This window comes from Manacus vitellinus, unplaced genomic scaffold (genome assembly GCF_001715985.3).
Source record: "Manacus vitellinus isolate BGI_N305 unplaced genomic scaffold, ASM171598v3 scaffold_25_pilon, whole genome shotgun sequence".
NCBI lineage: Eukaryota > Metazoa > Chordata > Aves > Passeriformes > Pipridae > Manacus > Manacus vitellinus.
This window is the reverse complement of record NW_021939882.1, coordinates 4006094-4032069: the sequence shown is the minus strand read 5'-3', so window position 1 is coordinate 4032069 and position 25976 is coordinate 4006094.

Sequence of the window (25976 nt, the reverse complement as noted above, 5' to 3'; positions counted from 1 at the left end):
TGTCTAAGGGCTATTTTTCTGAATTATAATTACTATTGAAAAATTTGAGGACAGGAAAGACTCTGTTACTTGGGAATAAGCAGCAATCATTGCTGATACATCCTCTCACCTAATTTTCTTTGTGTCCATACACATATCTTGGCTTGCTGCTCCAAATTTACACCTCTGTGTCCCCTAGGTAAAACAGAGACTGGCTTTCCATCCAGCTGGAGAAAATCTGGTGGCCAAGAAGCGCGTGTTCTCTTACCCCCAGCAGGAAGCAGGTGCCATGTTCTGAGGCAGGAAGATGCACCCTCAAAGGGATGAACTGTATCGAATGAATAGTTCAACATAATTTGGCCCAGGTTCAGCTGACCTAAATTCTGCCTAATTTACCAGCCTAGTGTGGTCCGTGGGAAGACCCACAGCTTTCAGCAGCATCTGCCAACAGCAAACATCAGACAGAGACAAAGGTGGAAATTAGGGCATCTGAATCTGGGCCAGTGCTTTTCAGTCCTGAGATCCCATCCATTGCTGTGGTCCTCTCCCTGCCACTGGGATGGGAGGCCAGGAGCCCAGTCATTCATCATCCTGAGGATTCTGGATATTATTTTGCTTATAATGTTGGACTGACAGCAAGAAATTAAGAGGTGAAAGAGCAGCCTTTTGGGAGAGAGAAACGGAAAGGGAGCCCATCAGCACCGGGAAAATGACACCAAAAATGTGGTGTAAAAGAAGATGAAAGACTGAAACCTCGTTCACTCACACTTTGTTAATCCTGCCATGGTTTTTAATCCAGGCTGTGGTCCTGGCTGCAAGGCTGTTCACATCCAGAGCTGCTGCAGTTTTGAATGTGCAAACATGCAGCAAAAGGTAAATCCAAGAGCAGTGGCCCATCAGCCAGCACAACACGTGCATCACTGTTGCAGCCTTCGTGACTGTGCTCATCTCCTCTCCCTGTGCATTACAAGGCCAGGCCAGCATGTGATGGAGACCTGGAACTTCAGCTGAAAATCAGGAGCTACAATTCACAAGCAAATTGTTTCCCCATTCATTATTCATCCATTTCAAGCAGTGCACGCTACTTTTGCTGCCGCTTCACCACGTTTCAATCATTTGCAGTAAAGCCAATCAATCATTTACATGACTTACTATTTGGTTCATCCTACACACAGCTAAAAAAGACAAGGGCGCTCCTTGAATGAGGACAGCACACTACTCGAATGAGGCTGACAAGAACAGGATCTCTTTGGCTCATCTCCTGCCACTCAGTGACAGCAATTTAGAAAGGTCTGTTTGACAGTAATTTCCTCTTTACATTCTTGTTCTGCCTGACTGTAAAACTACCAGTGCAGAAACAAAACCGTTCAGAAAAAGACAATCAACCATTTGAACCAGGTGCCTCTCAATTTACCAGCTGAGATTTCCAACAGCTCTTTGAACAAAAGCAGGGAAGACCACAGGCTCCATGGCATGCTACCAAAATGGGTCATACCTCCTGGGCATCATCCACTTTTCCCAGGGATCCTGTGACTTTTAAGTACACTGTATCACCAGGATGTCCCTCCTATATGGGGGGTACTGGCAGCCCCTGAAAGCTGCCTGGATGGTTTGCAGTGCTTGTTTTGGGACACTTATTGGGCTCACTGCTCAGGGCACTCTCAGCCCTGGGCTCAGTTACGTGTGGAGGGACGAGTTTTGGAGCCTGACACATATTCCACAGATGCATCTCCCTGCTACAGGGTCTTTCTCATGCTTTATTATTCTTGAGATCTCACCTCTTGCAATCTTCTACCCAGGCACTAAGCCACTCTGCTGCTGAGCTGCCAGAGGATTTACTTATACATGTCTTCTCCTTGGAACAGTCTCAAAATCTGTATCAGTCATGATCACCCTCAAATTCCACATCAGGCAGCTTTCCTCACCTACCTGGAAACATTATTTTAGCCTGCTGTCATAAAGAGACAGATTGAATCAATTTTAGATCAAGCTATTTAAAATACCGCATCCTCCTTTTCAAATCTAACTGCAGACCACACACACCCCCTTGAGATGCCTGAACTGCTGGTGCACATCATGGGCATAAATCCCCATCCTCTACAGGTTACACCTACAGAAGTGAATGATCGTGTGTAAAAACTTAGCCCTTAAGTTGTGATGTTTCAACAAGGATAAAAATTACAACAGGGGAAGGAAATAGCTAAGATTATGAGAAAACATAAAATCAGGGATTAGATGGGAGGAAAGGAAGCTTTGCAGGAGGTCAGTTTCTCACAGACGTGCTGCCAAAGGGCTAAATGCGCTGTCTGAATGTAAATAAGATGATGCACAAACAGGACTGGGAAAGCCAGTCTGTTCTAATGCAGGTGAGATTGAGGTGAGCAGGAAATCCCTTCTGAGTATGCAAGAAATCATTTTCATCACAGCTCTGGCTGTGCCTGTATAGCCCAGCACATATGGAACTACATATACTAAGGAAGACATGCTCCCCACTGGGGGGAGAGAGTCCTTCAACAACATCAGGACCTTTACTGCATCTTTTACGATACAGCTGGGGATGAAAATCCTTTCTCCTCTGCCTACGCCCCTCAACAAGCAGCTCTACCAGACATCTCTCTATCTATAGCTGCAGAGGTTGTCAGATTAATCCTAGCCCTTTTCAAAAATCCACCCACTATATTTTCCCCTTAGAGACTTGTGTGTCTGCAAATCTGCTGTGTGGCTGCGAGTTCACATCCCTGAAACCTGAGCTGCAAAGGGAAGAGACATTACAGGCCTGATCACAGCACTGACACCATGTGACCTGTGCAGTACCTCTACAGGAGGGAGAGTTCGGGGACCTTCTCTTTGGCTGTCGTGTCTCATCTCCTCAGCATTGCCAGAAAATATCTTGGAGGTCCACAGAGAAACAATAGGGATGAGATAAATAACAGGAGACTCAGCAATGAGGAGGAGGAAGTACCCTTAACACACACACACACAAAGAAGTAATATGAAAGAGAGCAGAGGATACTTTCCTCACATGCTTAACTTCAAGACAGACAGTAAGGCTAAAGAGATTTCTTATTCAATCTTTTTCTTTGCCCTTTTCAATAAAAATATTCTGGTTTGCTTCTGACATTCTCCTTGTCAGAGCACAGAGAATCAGGAGTACAACAATACCAGTTTGTCTTCTGTACTCAGGAGAAGCAAACGGGGAAGAAAAGCTTTAAAAAACCTGCCCAGTTCCAGACTCCTTTATGTACTGTGAAGAAGGACGCAAGGAGCAGAGCATCTACTCTTTCCCCAGTCACCTTCAACATGAGGCACACAGCAGGCTGTAGGGTTCAATCTCAACTCTTGCATTCACTGGAGGAAAATGACTGATTTATGGGACCGTGGCATTGCTTCTAGGCCAAACACAACCAGAGGCTCAGCACTGAGATGTCTCATAAAGCATTAGCCTGGCTCTCTTTTCTGCCGGCCTTCTGTTTGTGCAGGCGGGAGGCACTTCCTCTGTGCTTTGCTGTGCTTGGCAGCATCTTGGGAATGCTAAGTCAGGCAGATTGCCTTTCAGGCATGGGAAGATTTCGGCTCAAACCATAAATAGATTGTACATCTTCATCCGCGGCTTACGCTGAGCTTATCAGCACACAAACAACACGGGAGAAAGCTCAGCCCATCACCCACACCCTGAAGGGGCTCTTCTGAGGGACCTGCACGAGCCCACACGAAACCTGGACGCCCCAGCTGCTCCCAGAGAGGGAGGCACAGCACAGGCCACATGCCAGGCAAACCACAATTTGCTGGACCCAGTGGAAGGGCTGATATCTCCAAGCCCAGGAAAAGCACTAATATAGCCACTAGTATGTGATCAGCTGTGCAAAGGACTGTGCTGGTAAGATACAATATGGTAACTTTACTTACTGAGAAATTTTATGTACTTGATGCATTGATTTTCCTTGTCAGTATGGGAAGTCTGGAGAGCCTAAATATCTATGAGCACTCCTGCATATGCACTGTTTCTAGAGGCAGTTACTCTCCTCAGATCCAGGCATGAAGGCAAGGCTATTTCTGACTCCTTGAGTAACAAATGATTACCCATGTCCTCCCCTCTGATGACAGCTCATCCTAATTTTACATGTTATATCCATGTTACATGTTATATCTCCCTTGTCCTCTTCTCAGGCCCAATGGGGTCCTACAGTTCATGTTGAGAGAGACCCAGTGGTTTCCCCAAGGAGGTGGCTGACAAGCAGAAGAGATTACAGAGAGCACATAAAGGCTCACAGAAGCTGGATGCTGGAGGAGACTCAGGACAAGGAGTCACCAGAGGCAGCAAATTCCTTTCCTCAAAGTGTTTTTCACCTTTCTGCTTCTTTCCCTGGTCTCACCCACCAGCTCCTTGCATCCCAAGCCACAGTTCTCAGTCCCTTCTCTGGCATTGCATGTTGCTCTTCCAACTTCTCCCAGCAATTTACTCCAAACATTCCTCACAAATATTTTTTCCCCTTCAGAAGGCATTAAGAAAACACATGAGGGAAAGCAGAGAAACCAAGTCTAAACAAATCCAGGGCACTTCAATCTAAACTTGAGATCACTGACACTTTGCCATTAGTCTTTCCAGCCTCCACCCTTTCGGCTGAACGCTTCCATTTCAGCTGCAAGCTCTTTGGGGCAACAATGTCTTTTTTATTCTGGCCTTAAGACATTCTTTGGGTAATGATTAAAGTCTGAAGTGGGCAGAAACACAGACTTTTTGGAGTTTACAAAAGCCCAGGATCTCCTTCTCTCATGTTCCATAGGCAACTGAATGGTTGCATATGAAACGCCAGGAGCAAGAGCTTGAGCTGAGCAACTGGCTAACTCAGGGCATGGCAGCTCACACACACCATCTGGAGCAAATCATAACAGTTTGGAGCTGAAAAGTGCCAACTGGCACAAGCTCAGACCCAGCCCCAAAAGCCACGAGTGCAGCTCTGTCAGTGAGGACCAGGCAGTCAGGGGAACTCCCTTGGCTTGAGCTGGATACTCTTGGAAAATGGAACTGCTGCAACAGAGCACCAGAGGGGCTGTCCGTGTGCTCCATTCCAAACCCCAGCAAAGGTTGCTCAGCTCAGAGGTTCCAGCAAACTCTGCCATTTCACCCCTTGTCAAGGAACTACCTCCTGTCATTTGCTGAACAGATGTTTGAAAGCAAACGTGAAGTGCCAAGGGTCAATCCTGAAGTAGTGGCTGACAGGTTTCCAGGTTGTCTCACAGAAGCTTGGCTTGATGCCATAGGGGCATATGAACCAGAAACTCAGAGGCTGAGCTTGCTGGCCAGGCTGTAGGCAGCCCTGGCTCTGGAAAACAGCCAGAACCTCCTCCTCAGCTTCCTCTGCCCTTTCCCCCACCCCAGCCCCCAGTTTTCTTCCCTGTTTTCAGACCACTGCCCTTCCTCTTGCAGTGTGTGTCCAGTGCTCTCACATGCCTCACACACCCCACAGGGACAGCAAAATACACTGACCCCCCCACAGACCAGCTCCCACCTCTCTTTTCCTCTCCAGCTCTCCAAATGCAGCACAACCCTACCAAGCCCATTGCAAACATATTTTTATGGGTCAACCTGTGAGTTACAGATCTAAAGCACTGACATACAGATGTGTGTGCCCCTCTGCACTCCTACACAGCCTCAGAGATGATTCCCAGATATCCCAGCAACCATGGCACTAGAAGCCTCTGCCCTGGGAAGGAAAGGGACCTTTGCATCCCAGCCTGATGCAGAAAGCCCAGGACTGGCACCACTGGGAATCTGGCTATAAACAAACTAGGGTGCAAGGCCTTCCAGTAAAGCCCAGCAGAGCAGTGCTGTCATGCAGGGACCAGTCCACCTCCATGTCCCCCCTCTTCTCACCTTGAGCAAACCCCACCCTGGTCCTGTTGATGTGCAACCACAACACCTCCACAGTGTTGTCCTCACTGTCATTTTGATCAGTCATTCCTCTCCTTCTATTTCCCAACTACATTGCCTCTGACAGGAAACATCAGCTATCCATCCTCTCACCCGTGTCCCAGTAGCAGCTCTCATCTCTCAGTTCTGATCTGCAATATTGCCTGCCATCACTTTTGCCCTGTTCCTTTTTCCTGGCACTTGGACAAAACACCTCAGTGTTGACTTGTAACATTTTTTGGTTTATTCGTTCCTAGGAAAACTGCCAGTCATGTCACACTGACCCACATTGCACAGTTATTTCTGTCAGGCAGAAACATCCTTTTCAAGAAACAAATGCTGTTTTCCCCTGTGATCTCAAAACTGATGGCAGCCCAGGTTCTTCTTGGGTGATGTCAATTTTATGAGTTAGTTACACAACCTCTTTGGCATGTCAAATAGAAAAGCAAACAAACAAACAAACAAAAAAACAGAAGAGAGAAAACCTAATACATAAGTTGCAAAAAAAATCCCAGGCCACAGAACAGCAGCTCTTCCTGCTGTGGGGCTGTACTGGCTCTGCCCAGCATGATACAGAGGGTGTCCAAGCACCAGCAAGTGCATCATGGACCTGTTCCAGAGCTCAACATGACAAATTATGCCCTTTACAAGGGGATCAGAAGACAATAGTGAACTTGTGACACACCAGATCCTAACTAGCTCTGACAGGACAATAGAAAAATTCATAAATAGAAAAGCAACATTTCTGGACTGCTTTCAATGTGCAACAAAGGGACAGAAGATTTTGAGTGACCTGAGCCGAGAGAGAGGAAGTCTGGATCAATGAAAAACTTTGAAAAGACTTGACAGAAAATACCCCTGGTCTTCCAACACAGGTCCAAGGCTGGAAAAGCCAACCCTTGTATGGAGCATCTGCCTGAAGCATGTCATGGTGAGCAGTCACCACTTTGGTAGGAAGGATGGTTGGGAATCCCATTTCAGGGGCATGGTGGTATCAAGAGGTTGTTTCTCTGTATTGCTTTTGTAACATACAGAAACAGGCAAACCACTCCAAAACCTCGTCCTAAAGAACAGAATATATCCATTGTCATTGCCCTGCAAACAGGCTCTTAGTTTTCCCAGAGAAGCTACATGCTTAGTGTCACTTTTTTACATCACTTTGCCTGTAAAGCCAGGATGATCAGGAAGTATTTGAATCCAGATCTCTTTTAGAGAGAAAAAATAAAATTCATAAACTTCTATAAAAATCCAAACCAAAATAGATCCCACATAGACGATATTTTTAAGATTTAATTTCCAGAATTCAGTCAGAGAGAACAGCCATGACTAGTTAACAAAGGGATGTTCCCAGGTGGAACAGAGCACCCAACATCACCAAAAAACCACAAACCTAACAGGTCTTAAATTTATCCTACGCATTGGGTTCAATTTGTCCTACGCATTAGGTTCAATCTGACATCCAGGAAAACCTCCAACATCTAAAACCAAGTGCATTAAAGTGTTTATCCCTGCCATGGCAACAAAGAAAAAGCTGTGAAACACCTCCAGTCTGAGGCACACCCACTGGATGGAACCATCAGGCCTGTGATGAATTCAGTCATTTTGAGTAAGCGAATTAATGTGCCGTGGATGTCACAGTGAGGTGGTCTAAATTCGGAGCGTTAAATACACGCTGCAATTCATCTTGTGCTCACCTCCACATTAAATTAGAAGCCAATAATTCTTGATCTATGGCCTAGTGTTCAATTTGCTCAGTTAATTTCACAACTTAAAAGGCTATTGAATACCTTGGAGAAAGAAAACTACACACAGACAAATGTGATCTCATCAAATCCTCTGCCCGCTGACGGCAGCTGAAGAGTTGGCACAGCCAGTTCAGCTGTTCCCACTGGGAAGAGAGCTCAGAGTGGGTTAATCAGGAAAACACTCTGCTGTATATAACTCCTCCAACCAAACCCAAAAATGTTTGCTTTTTTTTCACACCTATCTCATCCTTTTTCTAAACAGCCTCCTCCTAAGGGAGTTCTGAAATACCTGCTGCAGAGACACAATTCCAAGCCCTGACACCTGGAGTGCTGCACTTTTGGGCGTCACAAAGCTGAGATAACAAAACTCTGCTCCAGCACCCTGTGTGGACATCTGGCACAGAGGTTTCCATGACATGCTTTTCCTATCTCCAGCATCCTGGGCACCATCAGCAGCTCCCAGCCAGGGAACAATACAGGACTTCCACGACCAGGACCAGCAATTCCAGCAGGGAGCTGGGCACTTACACCTTGGCAAACCCAGACCTACACCGCTTCCTTGTGGTCAACCATAGTCTCATACCCGAGGGAATGGTATGAAGCTGTATCAGGGGAGGCTTGGGTTGGATCTCAGGAAAATGTTCTTCCCCAGAGGGTGGTTGGGCACTGAACAGGCTCCCCAGGGCAGTGGTCACGGCCCCAAGGCTGACAGAGCTCAAGGAGCGTTTGGACATCACCCTCAGGCACATGGTGGGACTATTGGGGTGTCCTGTGCAGGGCCAGGAGCTGGACTTTGATGATTCTCATGGGTCCCTTCCAATTCAGGATATTCTATGATTCTTGCACAGCAAGAAACTAGCCCAGCTCTTGAGAGGCCACATAAGTGCTGTACCTAGAGGGCCACCACATCTCCTCAGGAAATGCTAGGCATATTTCCCAACTAAGTAAACTTGAATCCTTAGCACAGGGGAAAGAGAAAGAGGCAGCTCCCACTGGGCTTGGGGTGAATTCTTGGCAGTGGTTGTGTTTCTCATCGCCAGTGCAGCCACAGCTAATGTTTCCTTTAGTGAATTATCTTTACAGCCAGGAAGTGGGTCTTTCCATCTGGACAGTGTCAGTCTCTTGGCTTATTCTGCTTAAATGTTAACAAAACCCTGCTGCTGCCTTTATTTCCCCTCCTCAGGGATACTTGGAATTTTTATTTTTCTTCATAACCACTGAAGAATACATATTTCACAGAGTCCCATGATCTTATAAAAGGACTAAGAGCGAAAGAAAATCACACTGGGCCTCAAGGTTATCTGTTTAGCCTAAAAAAAAAAGCAGGCATAACACAAAACACAAAGACAAGAGGTTGCACAAGAAATTTGCAGGACCTTAGGGGATGAAAGTCTCGTTTACCAAATAGATTTCACAGAGAAATCCCATGAGACAAAACAGATATAACTAGATATAAACATATTTGCACAAACAATGCGAAGGGTCTGTTATGAATGGATATCTGTAGTTTGCTGAAAGTGAGATAGAGAGAGGCTTAAGGGCAAAAAAAAAAAACCCCATGGCTGAGCTGGCCTGAGAGAGTAAAAACTTTACTATCCTGAGAGGAGCTCAGGAGGGGTTTCACCCTTCTGCCTTATCCACAGGCAGCACAGAGGAGCCACTGTGGGATGAACAACTCTGGGTCTTGCACAGCCTCAGTGAATACAACCCAGCATATTTTTCACCTCTCACACAGCTTGGACACAGGAATCTTCTCCACAAACAATGGGCTGTTCTCTAGGGACTTTGCCTGGTCTCATCAGTGTACAAAGCATTGGGACACCCAACACCTTCCTTCAGCACTTTAAGCCTCCTGTGGCAAGAAAACTTCATCCCATTTTACTCCACTGCAGTTCTCAACACCCATTCTCTTCCTGAGCACAGAAGAAGAAGGATGGAAGCATATTTGCATCCTGGCTCCTCCTGGCAGGGCTGGAGCAGCAGAAGGGACAGGATGAGAGGAAATGGCCTCAAGCTGTGCCAGGGGAGGTTAAGGTTGGACATCAGGAAGAATTTCCTCATGAAAGGGTTGTCAGGCATTGGAAGGGACTGCCCAGGGAGGTGGTGGAGTCACCATCCCTGGAGGTGTCCAAGGAACAATTGGATGTGGCACTCAGTGCTCTGGGCTGTTTGACAAGGTGGGTATCAGTCACAGTTTGGACTCGATGATCTTGGAGATCTTTTCCAACCTCAGTGATTCTGTGACTCTGAGAGGAGCCCTGTAGGACCATGCTACTGGAAGCACTGTGGCTCCTTTGGGATTGGGAGGAGAAGCAGCTGTGCTTGGAAACTATAAGTGATCACACTAATTAGGGCTGTGCAAAGTGCCTATGCTGTCAGCCACAACTCAGCTCCTTCAGAGCAGGAGACTTCTACACCCACAGCCCATCACTGCAGCTATTTCTGTCCCACCCTGAAGGGACCTGAGGTGCTGACTCAGGAGGTCACACAATGGCAGAGGAGCCAAACTTTTGAAAAAAGTTGAGAAAAATCTGCTCTGGTTTAACTCCCATCAGGTGTTAGCCTTTGGCATCAGCATCTGTGAGAAGTTTTCATCTCCCCCACATTAGCTGTCATTTAGCTAAAGAATTCTCATCAGCTTCCTCTTAATTCTTTAATCCCTGCTGCTTCCTTCCACTGGTGTCCCTCAATACTCAGAGGATAACCTCCCTCAATATTCAGAGGATAACCTCCACTTCCCCACCTCTCCTACACCAACTGGAAACAACAACTCTCCAAAGGGAGATGTAATTGGGGGAAGCATCCTTGGGTTACCAGACCACTGGAAGACCTACTGTATTTTAAAACATAGCTATGCAAATCAGTAGTGCTTTGCACTGCCTTCTGCAAACAGGGACAGAGGGAGAACCGATTTTTAAGTGGTGTAATTTCAGAATGCCCCCAAAGTATTTTATTTTCTCCTTCTTATTGGACTGAAAAACCTGTGAATCATAAAATCATTGAATGGTTTGGGTTGGAAGGGACTGTAAAGATCATCCCATTCCAACCCCCTGCCATGGGCAGGGACAGCTTCCACTATCCCAGGTTGCTCCGAGCCCCACCCAACCTGGCCTTGAACACTTCCAGGGATGGGGCAGCCACAGCTTCCCTGGGCAACCTGTGCCAGGGCCTCACCACCCTCAGACGGAGGAATTTTTTCCTGATATCTAATCTAAACCCGATCTGTCAGTTTGAACAGTTAATGTGTCTCAGATACAATGTTTTGTTTGTCCTCGAGCAAAATACTTGGGAAACTGGCAAAGGCAAGCAAAGGATTAGACTCCAAAGGATCAGACTCCTCCAAAACAGCTGGAGAAGTTTCTCTTTTACCTCCCAGCCCAGGGGTTAAAGAGCTCACCTGAGAGATGGTCCTGTACAAACACACACATGTTCCACACCAGGTGGAATCCTCCTCCTCCCTTCCATGGGATCCCTGACAAAGCTGCTTTTATTGTGGGGGCAGAGGAACAGCCTTTAGGTAAAAGAGTAAATTGCAAAAATCCATTGCCTTCCAAGCTGTGGGCATGTCAGGCACACCTCTGGATGGGAAGTGAGTATCACTTAGTCCAGCCCTTAGTTTTAATTCAGCTGTCCCTGCCCAAAACATTTGAGATATGTCAAGAAATGTCCATTATAGATCAAACTTGTGAAGAGTTTAGTCGTACTCCAACTACATATTTTTCCATGGAAAAATGACTCATCGGGGCAAAATATCTATTTTTAAGTCAAGTTCATCTTCATCACAAAAAATACTCGGTTCAAGACAGGACCTAAGAGGGCAGGTGGTTGCTATGTAACTCCTGACAGAGAATAGCAAGTCAGAAAGGTACTTTCACAGAATTAAGATGTTTATAAAGTTGAACCAATCTCATAAAGTGCTATTTTCACTGTTTCACGTTCTATTTAATAATTATAAAAATCTGGCAAATAAAGCCAAATAACGAAAGGATGATGTTTCTTGGAGCAGATGAGCCAGGATGTTTAACTAGGAAAATTCTGTCTTTATGGAGAAAATATGTATATTTTCACAAGATAAGAACTGTGCTTTTCTAAAGGAAAAAACACTAAATAGCCAAGAGGGCTTTCTTGCCAAGTTGGACAACTTTACAATCCCACTCCAAGCTGCCTGCATAGAGCACTGTGAAGTTTTTACATATAATGTAAGTCCTACCTCCTCCTTTCAGGGCGCTTGTGCTCTCCAAGCCTTCCTGTAGCTTCCCAGCTTCAGGTGACCCCACTTTGCAGAGCTCCCAGGCAAGATTACACCATATCCTCTTGAAAAACTCTCAGAGAAGCCTTAAAGACTGGCACAGAGACTCACAGGCAGCTGCTGCTGAGAATCGGAGGTAACTCAACAGAATTTGGGAGAGATAAGAGGAATATGTGTGTTTAAAGAAAAAAAAATAAAATAAAATAAAAGCAAAGAGTGAGATGAGACAGAGCTCCCCAGATAGCTGAGAATCACTCACTGGCACATAAATATTCCCCCAGGTTTGCTCTAGCTAGATGGACAACACTCCTGCACTCATCCTGGGCCATTCTGCACAAGCAATGATGGACAGACATTGGGCAGTCATTGCTGAGCTGTGGCAACAGGACCAGTGAAGCCCTGCAGCAATTTAGCACCTCATCCATCTCCAGATACTGTTCTGAATTCAAGCTGCCCTGTAGGGCAAAGTCTTTCCATGCAGATTACTGTCATTTCAGGGTCAAAACTATATTTACTCATCCCTGGGCATTTCTGTGGTATCTCTATACCAAATCCAAGCTCATAACTTTAATCACTTTTCTTACTCCCTTCCATGAATCAGAGCTATCTCTTCTGTCATTTCAGCAGTCAGGCACAACACAGCAGCTGCAGACGTGACAGTTACTAGAAGGAATTCAGACTGATTTTGGGACGGGCTGACCCATATTATTCATCCCCTGAAGCAACACAACCCCTCTCAAGAAATCCTGTCAGGGAAGGAGAAAATAATGCCAGCTACAGCTTTTTAGCTCTTCAAGAAGCATTCCTGCATTGATCCTAATGACAGTCTGTGACTAGATCACTCACTAATGGGCAGAGAGAGAGATGTTAATGGGGTGAAAAATGGCCCAAAATATGCAGAAAGTTTTGGTATTGTCACTTCATAAGATATGTGATGCTTCTACAGATAGTGGAAAGGTGCTTTCAGCCAGGTAAGAGAAAGAGGCTGCTCATCTAATGCCAAGATGCCTGACCCATAGCACCAAGACAGGGAAGGAGAGGTTTGCTGGTTTCTGGTCATCCTCCAAGACAGTCTAATGCACTATTCCTATCAATCCATCATGATGGAGCAGGTTAAAAGCCCCAGCCCAGTTCCACCCAAGCCAGGAGTTGTTGTTGTCCAGCTCCGAACAATGTGAGGCCTTTGCCAGCTTCCTCCTCCAACACAAAGGAAGGCAAGAATGTCCCAAAGCAAACGCTGCTGGAACCAGCCAGCCCTGGCACACAAACCCCTCAGCCACGGTGCAATTGTGTGTCTTATCAGGGGCTTTCCCCACAAATCCAATACACGGAGGCGCCGTGTGCGCACTTGCCAGAAATAGCAGCTGCCTTTTAAATAAGGACAAAGCCCACGACATCCTGGAGGTGAACATCACGGGCAGCGAGGGAGAGCAAGTCTGGGGGCCAAGAGCCAGCTTGACGACGCAAAGCACTTTCCAAGGAAAAACAGAAGGGCACCTCCCAGTCCAGTCCACCAGGGATTGCTGGGGTTTTGGTCCCCAAACAACTAGGCCAAGTGGCCTTTTGTTGTTTGGGTGATGGTGACTGTAACCTTTTGTGCCAGACATCAGAGACACACCCTCTGCTCCAGAGTCTGCCATAAACAAGCATGTGGACCAAGAATGCATTTTTCCAAAACAAGGAGGGGGGAAAAAAACATTAGGGAAAAAAAATGGTTAGGAATGGGAACACAGAGACATGGTTCTTTTCTTTTCTTCTGTTTCCCCAGAAGTTCCCAGCAGTTTAATCAACCAATTCCCAGGTCAGGACACAAGCCTGTTGCTCTTTTATGCTGTCTCTGGGAGAAGGTGAAGTGTTAAAAGTGCAGAGGCCGGGGAGAGAAGGAGAGCACTCCATACAGAATACAAAAGCAGCCAACCCACAAATCTGTGCATCAGCATCTTCACTTGGCAGCAGCTAAGAAAACCACCACTTGAAATTATGGTAGGTAATCTTATTTTCAAGTTTGAAATAATTTGTCCTGGGATGGAAGTTGGGCACCACAACCACTTACCCAATAAACCACACACAGCAATGAACGGCTGCAGGGAGGGAAGGGAGGATATAATAATCTTATTTCTATTCAGCAAACCATACCACTCACATACTGATATTCCCACATATTTTAAGATGTCAATGCAGGGGAGTTGCACTTTTTTTTTCCTCTGCAAGATTGTCAGAGGAGAAAACACAGGGGAAAGCAAGACGACTCAATCCAGCCTGGAAAACAGCTCTGATGGCTGCCCCCAGATGGGTTCCCAAACCTCCCAACAGGATGCTGTTGTGCATTATCAGCAAGGCACAACTTTCCATGTACATTAATGAGAAACACTGCTGTGCTACCAATTTGTCTGGCTTGGTCTTGGCAGTATTTCTAGGCTGGAAATCCCACAGTTCACATAACTGGTCTATTCACCCCGCTGCTTAATCTGTCTTCACTTGAGAAGATGAACTCCGTATATAAACATGCAGTGCTGTATATAAACAGCCCCCAGGCCCATGGACAGCAAGAATTAAGCACTGCTCAGTGTGTATATGTGTACGTGTGTGTGTGTGTGTGTGTGTGTGTCTGGGAAAGGGGCTGTTGTTTGCTTGTTTATTGTTGTATTCTAAATTGTAAATGCAAAGTTATCCAAACCTCAGGCTGGGCTCCAACCTCAGAGATAAGTCCTGACCAGAGAAGGGCTCACAGGGGTAGACTCACAGGCGACAGGATACTCCACTGTTTGTTGTGCTTGGCAGTTTAACAGATTTCACTCTTTCTGAAACTAAATTAGGGGGAAAACACCTAAAACCAAGAGATCCATCCTGATTTCTGGAAAAGAAGAGGGTTTGTGGACTGCAGGAGACTGTATTGGCTGGGGGCAGGGGATGAACTGGCATTCTGTGAGAGGGAGACCCAGCCTGCTCCCCTGTCCCATCCACCTGGAATACAGGGAATTCAGCTGCTTGGTGCTCAGCTCCCCTCCATTCCCCAAAAACACACATCCCCCACACACACCTCAAGTTGTGGCCCCACTTACAGGGCCCAGGCTGTTTCCTATAAAGAAATTACAACAGTGAAGATCATGTTTTCCTGCTTATTCTTTACAGAATTTGTGAACTTAAATGAAAACAAATCTCTGATTCTTGGAGATTTCTCACACTTTTTTGGTTGGTGCTTTAATTCTCTTCTTAATGTTAACAACAACAAAAAAAAAAAACCCTAGAAACTTTGAAGCCAGGGAGGGAATTCCCACATGCATCACTGAGCAAAATCCCTTGGATTTCAGGAAGTGCACGTGGCTGGCTGAGCAGTCTGTCTGGCTGAGGCATGTCGTGTGTACCAGCAGCAGGTCTGGGCTGGGCAGGAGGAGCAGAGCACATCGTGTGCCTGTGACAAGCACAGACACTGTGAGCATCTCTGCTGTGAAAAGTTCGAGCCCCTGAAATAAGAAATGGTGGAGGAAAATCTGTGATTTGAGACCCAAGCAGCCAATGCTCTGCACAACTCCTGCCTCATTTCCTCCGGTTCACTTCAACTCGGGGCAGAGGTTCCCAGACAGTGTCCTTTGCGACTCACCCACATCTCACTTTTTTCCTGAATAAAGACTGGAAAGGGAAATGAATGAGAAACTCCAAAAATGACTATTTTAAAAACTCCATATTTTGAAGGAGGGGTTATCACAGGCAGCATCCACTATACCAGCACAACTCCTCTGAGAAAAGTAGTGGGTAGAAAACCCCTATCTCCAGCTGATTACTATTCTGGGGACTGAAAAGAACAAAAAAAAAAAGAGGAAACAAAATAAAAAATGTGGTGCCTGGGTGGGCAAGCAAAGGTTTTAAATTCATAGCCTACCCCATATCATTGCATGTTGCATTTCACTGGTCTCAGTCCCTGCTGTCTGCGACCAGATAACGAATTCACCAAAAAGAAATAAATTTAGTAGGAGATATTATGTTTATCCTGCATCCAAGCTAATCACCGAGTGCACAGCGTGTACTGTGCTGTTACTGATTCGTTCCCAAGTGCCTCCAAACAGCCTTCAACAAAACAAGAAGGGAATAAAGAGAAGCCAGGGAGATGACAGAATGAATAAATTAGACACACGTGGCCTCCTGTATTCATCTCCCTCTTTCTTCCTGAAAGGAACAGAAGCTGTGCTGTTACCTAAGCCCAGACCCACAACAACGAGGCGTGTGGTTGGAGCAGGTGCCTGCAGGCTTTGGGTGTGCTGTGGGAGGTACACAGGAGGAGAGTGCCTTGAATCTCTCTCTGAAATGCAGACAGCTGGCCCGGCTCCAAGTGTATCACTGCATCCTCAGAAGAGCCACTTTTGCAAGCACGCGTCGAAAACCCGGGCGGCAGTTCTGTACCTGCACACAGAGCCCTCAGTGTGGGAGGAGCCGTGCTCTCAGCCTGCCCTTTGGCACACGATGCCCAACATCTCTCTGGGCTCTGTGCCCTCTCCCTCCTGCCATTACAGTGGAAACCACTGCTGGCTACAGGAAAGCTTCGAGAATTAGGTCTGGAAAATGTCTCCTTGGGCAGGTGCCCCTAAAACAAGGACTTTCAAAGAGGTTGGATGTATCTCGGCTACACCTGGAAGCAGCCAAGGTGAAGAAAGTTTTTGGAGGAGGTCACTCATCTTGCAGTCAGAAGGAAATTCCCATACATTAGAGTTGTGCATATAGAATCATAGAATCATAAACATCACAGAATCACAGAATCATTTAGGTTGGAAAAGACCTCCAAGGTCATCAAGTCCAACCTGTGACCCATCCCCACCTTGTCAAACAGACCAGAGCACTACACAACACATCCAGTAGTTCCTTGAACACCTCCAGGGATGGGGACTCTACCACCTCTCTGGGCAGCCCCTTCCAATGCCCGACAACCCTTTCTGCAAAGAAATTCTTCCTAATATCCAGCCTGAACCTCCCCTGGCACAGCTTGAGGCCATTTCCTCTTCTCCTATCACTTGTTCCCTGGGAGCAGAGCTCGACCCCCACCTGGCTCCCCCCTCCTGTCAGGGAGTTGGAGAGAGTGAGAAGGTCCCTCCTGAGCCTCCTTTTCTCCAGGCTGAACCCCCCAAGCTCCCTCAGCCACAGGACTTACAATGGAGACCTACATGGAGATGGATGCAAGAATTTGTTTGCAGTCTGAAGGACACACTTTTGCTGGTGATTCAGGGGCTGATGGAAACTCAGCTGAGGAAAGCAGCATTTTTTACTCAGAATTTGAACATTTTTAACAGAATTTACTATCCTAAATTTGAAAGGGATTTCTTTTATGCTTTTCTGCAGACAGGGGTCTACAAAAGAGCTCCAGAAAGGAATCACCAACCATCACAGCGGAGGTGCTCGTGGTTTCTCTTGGTCTAAGAACAGTCAGGAAAAAAAGTTTGACTGCTTTATAAATCACATTTTAATGGTGTGAAAAGCAGAGAATTTCAGAAACCACACGTCTATCTCCTTTTACATATCACATGACAAGGCACTGGACCAGTGTTTGTCACTTTTACAGTTGCTGTGTCTCAACACAAAACTCAGTATAAACTGAAGATTAAGTGCCCTGAATCAATGAACCATGGCCCTGCCATGTTCTCTGCAGGTCTCTTACCACGTCCATCACCTGAAAGACAATACAGCTCTGCTGCATCAGGATGCTTTTTGGGAGGGAGAGATATGAGAATTGCTGAAATCAATCACAATCAGCTCTTTCCCCAGTGTTTTCAAACAGCCTTCAATAAAAACCCAAATGGAGTAAAGGAGACCTGGAGATGACAGAGCAAAGAAACAAGACACAAGTGGCCTTCTGCGTTCATCTGATCTGGCCAGGACACACTGCAGGAAAATCCTCTTGATGTTATTAAAGCATGAAACAAGGCACATTGCAGAGACAAGCTGGGCTTGTTTTTTCTTAAACTGTACTTAGGCAAGATCATCAGCAGTTTTCTTACTGCAGCCCAGAGCATGCTGGAGAAGTTGAAGCACAAGTAGCTGGCCCCAGACACCACAGCCCGACAAAATACCACCTCATTGCCCAGGAAGCAGACTCAGCTGGGACCAGAAAGCTTCTGCTCGGAGTTGGACCTTTCCAGGACTTGCAGCTTGGCCAGAGCCCTGAGCAACTCCAGGGAGCAGAGCAAGGGAGGCAGCCCAGGCTTTCTGCAGAAGCCAAAAATCACAAGTCCCAACCTCACCTGCCCAACCAGTGGGGAAAAGTGGAGTTTTTGCCCCAAGGACTGATATTATTTACAAAGGAGGTTCTAGAAATAAAGCAGCCCAAATCAACAGTCACGTTGCCAGTTCGTGTAAGCCGAGGCAGCTCGGCTGCAGTCACTTGAGGAGCATCAGCCTACCAGGAGGGATTTAATTCAGATTCATTACTCAGCTTCGGGTGCAGCATGTCCTATCTGGAACGTAAACAGTGACTTGTACAGTCTGTCTAGCTCCTTCCATCACAGAAGATTTTAGCACTCTGGGAGGATTGTTTTACCCCACAGCACAAGGCAGGAGCTACCAGGGGAGAAGGCACCAGCTGGTTTCACAGTGCACAGGCTGACTGCAATGGAGAAAGATGTAAAAGCTAGAGAAACTGCACAGGTTTTCTCTCCAGACTCAAAAAAAGTCCCTACAATTTGTCCAAAATGCCAAGGCCTTAGAACTACTCTGAGAAAAGTGCCTGACTGTACTTTCTTTTACATGGATCGCACATATTCCCAACACAACAGATTACCCCTGTGCCAAACACCTGGATGTGTTAATTATGGAAATTTAGGGCAGATTTAGCATCCCTACCTTGCAAGCTGCTGCACTTCCCCCTCTGTGCTTCGTTCCTCAGTGACATTGTGCCGTACATGCCCAGATACCTTCCTCAGCTCCTCACCACAGGGCTGTTTCCATCACAGAAGCCAAGAAATCCCCCAGCACTCACCTCCACTCTGCAAGGAGTGGTTCAGCCCCTGGGAGAAGGTCTTGGCTCTGGTTTCAGCTCTTGGACACTGAAGCACCTTCCCAGGGGCTGAGCAGACAGCAGTCCTGCCTTCTCATCTCGGTTACAAGCAGGGGAACTGAACACCAGGAGCAAGAATGGGATTGAATTCCTGACAGAAAGCCACAGGACCTGCCTGCCATATGTGCACAGAGGGATTAATTACAGGTGTGCCAGGTGACTAGGTGAGCATAACCCGAGCCAGGACATTGGCAAGCGGATCTCTGCACCAGGGGGGTCATCAATTATGCACACAGGTACATAGTTAGTGTAGCTCGACCCACCCATGGGGTTATTAATTCTCCATCTCATTAACTCCAGTTGAAGGTCTGCTGATGGCTAATTCCTATCCCTTGAGATTCCTCCTCTGAGCTCCTTTTCATCTGTTTATCTAGAAACATTTGGCAAGTACGATGAGATTTAGAGAAGCAGAACTTCCATTTTATGAGTGGGGAAATGGAGGCATCTTTTTTCTTACAAGCAACTTCCACTAATTCATAAAAACCCACAGAGCCAGGATCTAAGGCAAGCCCCATCAGCCTCTGTGACCACACTCTGCTCATGGGGTGACAAGGGCTCGGCACACATCAGAAGGAAGGAGCAGGGAAGCCAGTTGTGAACCACTGGGCAGTTCTAGAGGGATCCTGCTTTAAACCATCACCACAGCAGAGAATTCATCCCCATACTGTGTCAGTTGAATGTCTCTTAGAATTAGTAGGGAATAGGAAGTGCTGATGGTTTTCAGTATTAGAGAACATGTGACACAGCAACCTTGGAAATGAAGGTTCCTCATAGGAGTGTTTTTCCTCACCAGGCTATAAGGACCCCAAAATTTCATACTGCCAGCATACACCCTTTTGTTGAGGGTCTTGGCCAGGAGGGCACCAAGATGTTTTGGGTGGCTTTGGGAACCAGGGAATAGCAGAGACATCCCACAGAGGCAACCCTGCAGTTACCCAGTGGAGTTACCCAAGTCTCATTGGAGCTGTCTGGGAATAAGAAGCTCTAATTCAATTTCCCGGTACATATATTATCCACCACAGAGGAGAGGTTTGCAATCACCACTAGAGGATTTCAGCTCTGAGGAAAATTCTCTGCAGGCCATTAGGCCATTAAGACACTTCTTATTCTTAACAAATAGATGCTGTTTCTGCAATGACTGTGTCACGAATAAGTAACTTTACTTTTTAAATACAAACCAACTTTTCAGATGTACTTCGAGACATTCCTCAAGAACCAGACTTCATACTGCCTCAAGAGGACTAGATCCAATCCCTGCTCCAAGACCAATTCCCTCTGACCTGAGGCAGTTCACCTCACTTGCTGCTGCTCAAACTTCACAGGTCTCAGTGGTGATGTGAAGGTTTATTATGTCAGGGCATGAGTGCTTGGAAAGACATCTATATGTTCATTTTTAAGCACAAGAAGATTGCTTAGACACCAGCTTTTAAGAACAGGTTTAGATGTTACCATCATGTCAGTGAAAAATACTCTGAGAAAATAGGGGGAGGAGGGAGAAGTGTTTAATTAAAGTCTTAATTGAGATACTTAAAAGCATAACTCATTTTTCTGTAGTTCATGGACATACTTATCAGGCAGAGGAGCAGCAATGCAAAGAAACTAAAAAGGAAAAGGAAAAGCAACAGTCACGTAGTGAATAAGGCAGATGCAAAAAACCCAAAGGAAAAAAAAACCTTATCCAGAGGTCACTGCAATATTCCAGAAACACTGAGAATGTCTGCCTCATATCCTAGTCTAGGAGCAATGGTCCTGCTGCTGCTTCTTTACAGCCTCTGCTCAGAGATTACTATTGATTTCAGCAGGTCAAAAAAGTCCTAGAGACTGGTAACTGTTCGCTAGTCAAGGCATGTACTTTGATAAATGATCATCCTGCAGAAATCAGGCTGGGCAGGCCCATTAAGCTCCAAGTGGGCAAAAGACTACATGTCCCAAAAAATGAGCATCATAATTAATAACTAGACTGCTTGGGCTGCAGTCTTGGAGCTTTTGTTCCTCAGAGTAGTATTTCAAACTGAAAGAATTGTGAAATGGCTCTGCTGTTCTACATACACATGGCACTCCAGCACCTCCACAAAACCTCTGCTAGAACAAACCCGAGACAGACCAGTGTCCAGTGTTCTACATTGCTTATTCCAATAACAAGAATTACAGAGATGGCACAGCTAAAGTGTGACCAGTCTACCAAAGTAAGGGAAAAAGGAAATACGTGTGCATTTCTGCTCTAATCCCACCACTTCACACAGCTGTACAGCCAAGGCAAGAGCTGGGCTCTCAGGGAGCAACCACATGGAGTTGTGTCCCCACACCAGGTACCAGCATCTTTTCTCAAGCCACGTGTCACTCACAAAAGCTCATCTCCAGCAAAGCTTTTCATCCTCTCTTAATCTTCTGATTCACTTTGTACCACTCTCGGTTTTGTGCTTCCTTCCTCCATGGGACCAAGATGGGAATCCAGGCCAGAATTTTGCAGTAATATGTAATTAATTGCCACTACTCTCACAGAGGCTGCAATTTGGGCTGTTCAGGCAGACACACTCTGCAAGTAAGGGTTCCAAATCACTCCTCTTGTTCAGCAAGCTGTCATAGCCCTGGCTGTTCTTTAGCACATTAAAGCTGAGAGCATAACGTGGTTATTAAATCAGCCTATGAAGCATACTATGGGTTTGTATTGCATGTAATACTTTATCTAGAGCAACACAACCCAGAAGGGCTTTGCACTTTCGAAGTGTAAACCACTATTGCTCGAGCAGGAGAATTAAATCCATTAGAGCTGACTCAGAGGCAGCTCCTTATCCAGAATGCCAACCGCCCACTGGTAAAGACATGATCTCTATACATTTAGCATATGTAGGTAGACCAGAGAGTGTGGCTGACTCTGAGGCTGATCACAGTATGTTCTCCTGCTACTACACAGCACACAACTTAATTAAAATTGTACCAACCTCCCCCCCAAAAAACCCAAACAAAACCATTTAATTTAGATACTTGAACCCCACATATTTTCAGAGTAGATTTAGAATCCTAAGACACTTCTGAGATAAGTATTCTGATTCCTATTAACATTTAACCACCAGTCAAAGAAATAAATAAAAGCCGTGTCACAAATAGACTTTCAATATCTAGAGCTCCAAGGCCAGTGAATGATCCAAGAGAATATTCTCCTTTGAAAAAGTCTCATTTGCCCTCACACTTATGGATTAAAACCTCATGCCAATATTATCACCACCAAGACATAATGATACTTTTATCTGTAGCCAACATCCATATCAATAGATACTCCTCAGGGAGTTATGCCAAGGCTAGTTAGTAGTTTATTTATGGTTTTCATCACATACAGTTTCAAAGTGGTCCACAAGAGCCGTTAAGAGCTACCAGCATTAGCATTCTAGGGAAGAAATTCAGTTGCAAGGGATTCATGGCTTGCTCAAGTTCACATCCTAAGTAACTAGCAGATCTAGATAGTAAACTAAAAATGGCCAAGTAAAATAAAAGTATTTATTCTTCTTATGTGTGCTAAACAATTTTACTACTAAACCCTTGAGATTAATTAGCTACAGCTGCTAATAATTTATAACCATTCAGAGAAACTTATGAGACATCACATGCCTTACACTTGCATGCAAAAAACCCAGAAGAATGCCCAACTCCTCCAGCCTTAGGAGAAGTAATTCTGAGAAGCACAACTGCCCAAAGCTCCTGCTGGCTGATGACCCAGCTGGACAAAACAGGCCACTGCAGAGATCCACTTTGAGAATCACATTTATTCAACTATTATTTATAGAATCATAGAACAGTTTGGGTTGGAAAAGACCTCAAAGATCATTTAGTTTCAACCCCTTGCCATGGGCAGGGACACCTTCCACTGGACCAGGTTGCTCCAAGCCCTGTCCAACCTGGCCTTGGACACTGCCAGGGATGGGGCAGCCACAGCCTCTCCAGGCAACATGCGCCAGGGCCTCACCACCCTCACAGGGAAGATTTTCTTGTGTGTATCTAAACTAAATTTCCCCTCTTTCACTGTGAACCTATTCCTCCTTATTTTCAAATAGGATGAGTATTTTGTTGAGCAGGAAACTGTGTTGTTCTTTATGTGGGTGAGTGGCTCCTCATTTTCAGTGCATATTTTATGGATGCAATTTTCTTTTCTAAATGGTAAGGATAAGACTTGGAAGAAATATCTCAGGAATTAAAGGGTCTGGATCTCATGTACACAGGTTAGAGGCTGGAGTCAGTGCAGTGGCTTGGAAAGGACAGCACAACCCTGAGGAGGCTGGGAGTTCCTGGGAAAGCAACAGCAGTGAGAGCTGGAGCTTTCACCTAGTTCTGCACCACTGCTATTACTAGAACAGTGATAACATCGTGCATTAAACAATTAGTGACTTCCGACCATGCATTCCCAGCACCAGCTCAGTATCAACCAGCCCCTCGGGCTGAAGTGGGCAGCTGATAAGGAGCCCCCACTTGGGATGTGGACTGGGTGAGCTCACTGCCTTGTACAGCATCTAGGGAAAGACAAAGGTCTGTGTCCCGCCTCAGAGATCTAAGGGTTTGCCTAGAAAAGGCAGATCTCAGTGAGGTGGAGCACCAGTGCTTAGCACAGCCCTTTGGCTGCCCATCTGGAGACCTCCATTTCCATCTGCTCGGGTCAGAGGCAAAACGAGTTCATCAGCCTCATTCCTCCCAAAAGCAGCCGGTACAATAGGTCACAATCGAGTATGATGTACAGCTCTCCTGGGCCAAAGCCCAGAGCTGAGAGCAGATAGAGTGCAGGTGATGATCACAACATACTGGGGAAGCTGGTGGAAAGGCCACAGACAGAGCAAACACACCAGCCAAGCTCAGGGAGGGAGCTTTTTCTGTTGGATTAAAAGAGCTGAGATTTCTGGAAGGAGATCAAATCTTCCAGAGGCTTTGAGGGTGCCCTGGACAGAGGGTCTGGGATTTCTTTTTTCAAAAGATACAGCGGGGTCTAAAGGTGTGAACACCCTCCAGCTACCTACAACACATCTTTCTGACAAATGCTTTTCCCATCACAAAGTAGAGGGAAAGAAACACCCACTGGTTCTATGGCTGTGCAGGGTGGTTTTGGGGAGTCAGGGTGAAGAGCTTCAGGAAACAGAGTGGAAAACAGAGAGATATTAAGAGAAGGCAAACTGAAACTCGGCAGCTGGAAGAGTCACACTTTCTGCCCCAAAAAGTAAAAAAGCAGAAACAAACAGGAAAACCAAGGAGAGGCTGAGCAAGGGCAGTTCCATTCCCCATTTTTCAAAAATTAAATATCACAAAAAGAAACTAATACCTTACTTGTGATGTGTTATGTCTGTGTCTCTCAAAATGTGTGTGGACTTCCCTGCATCTCTAAGTGAGCCTCATCTCATGCTTAAGCTTATTACTGCTGGAGTATTCTGGGATAGTCACTTGCCAACACCACCTTGGTCTGATGACACTGACATGGAGATAAAGCTGAGGCCACCAGTGCCTGTCCCTTGAGATATGCAGGTGATGGTATGTGCCACTTCACCCCACATGGTCTTTGTCCTAGAGGGGTCACTCCTGGGGTCACAAAAGGGCATCGACGGATCAGTAGCTCAAGACAAATCATGGATATGAGGGATGGATTATGTCTCATAAGAAGTTGTATTGCAGCTGATTTACAGGCAGGAAAAACAGCTGGGTGCTCCAGCTCCCCATTTACTTGATGACAAAACCCTGTCAGCTCTGATGCAAGCAGGCTCTAAAAATCAAAGGGCACTGGGTGCAGGTCTGACCACTGCTCACCCCCAGCGCCTGGACAGGGGCTGTCATTGCTCCCCTGCATCACTGTTATCATTCCCAGTCTGGGGTAAACAGGAATGTGCTTTACTGTCCTGCCTTAAGAAAAAATACTTATGGAAAAACTACTGCTGATGCACAGGAGTCTCTTTTGTTTGGAGATCTAAAGGCACCATGTGTCCAGACATCCAAAAGAACTAAACACCTGAGCAATTCTTAGGGAGAGAGAAGCTGGAAGTTTGCACCTTTATCAACAGATCAGGTTCAAGCTTCATGCAAATCTCACTGCAATACAGTATCATCAGGAAATAACCCTCCTTCTTCTCTTCCACTTCCCCCATTGCCTCAGAGAGGAAAGACCTGAGCATTTGAAATATTATTTCTGTCGCACTAACACTGAAGTGGTTGGAGCAGCCACGGTTTTATTAACAGATGAGATCTTTCTAAATCACCTCCATCCCCCCCCCACCCCTGAAAAAAAAAAAAAAAGGAGGTGGGGGAAGAAAATGAGACAAAGGCAAAAGGACTGGAGGTGGAGGAAGGTTGAAAGGAAACATCCATTTCACAGAGCTCACATCTTAGCATAAAGCCGAGCTGCGAAGAGGACAAAAAGCAGATATGAAAAGTCATCACAGCCTATTCATGAGCATGACCGTCTCTCCCTGGGTCTCTTCCTCAGTCTGCCTCTGACTTTCCCTGGGGAATGCGAGAACACATCCCAGCCTGCAAAGCAATTGCAATAGGGCTTTGGGGTTATTTTTAAGATAGAGTCATTATGGCCCTTGTGACTCACTCACTTGTAATGATGGAAGTATGTTGTTTGATCTGCACAGACACAGGCATCCAAATACAAACGAAAAAAAAAAGGGATCCTGGGGGGGGGAAACATATTTCACAGAAATAGCAATAAATAGATGGTTCACTGGAGCATGGTCTCACGCTACCCACAGCATAGTGCCAGTCATACCTTCTGTTTTAACCTCCCATTTTCAACAGCTCCTCACCCTTGATGTCCTTGACTTTCCCAGGGCCCATTACAGGGCTGGTCCTAGGTATGGTACATCCAGAGGATGTACAGAGACAGAGATATATTGGGACAGCCTAATTAGAAAATAACCCTAATTGAGACCAACCTTTGAAACACACTTCCTTCTCCCCAGCTCCCTTTCTCCAAGGGCCTTTTGTGAACCCAGTTTGTCCTCATTCTCCTTCAAAGTTCTTTTCCATGGATGGTCTTCAGCTGCTTTTCCTGGACAGAAATGGTGATGGAAGACAGCTGGC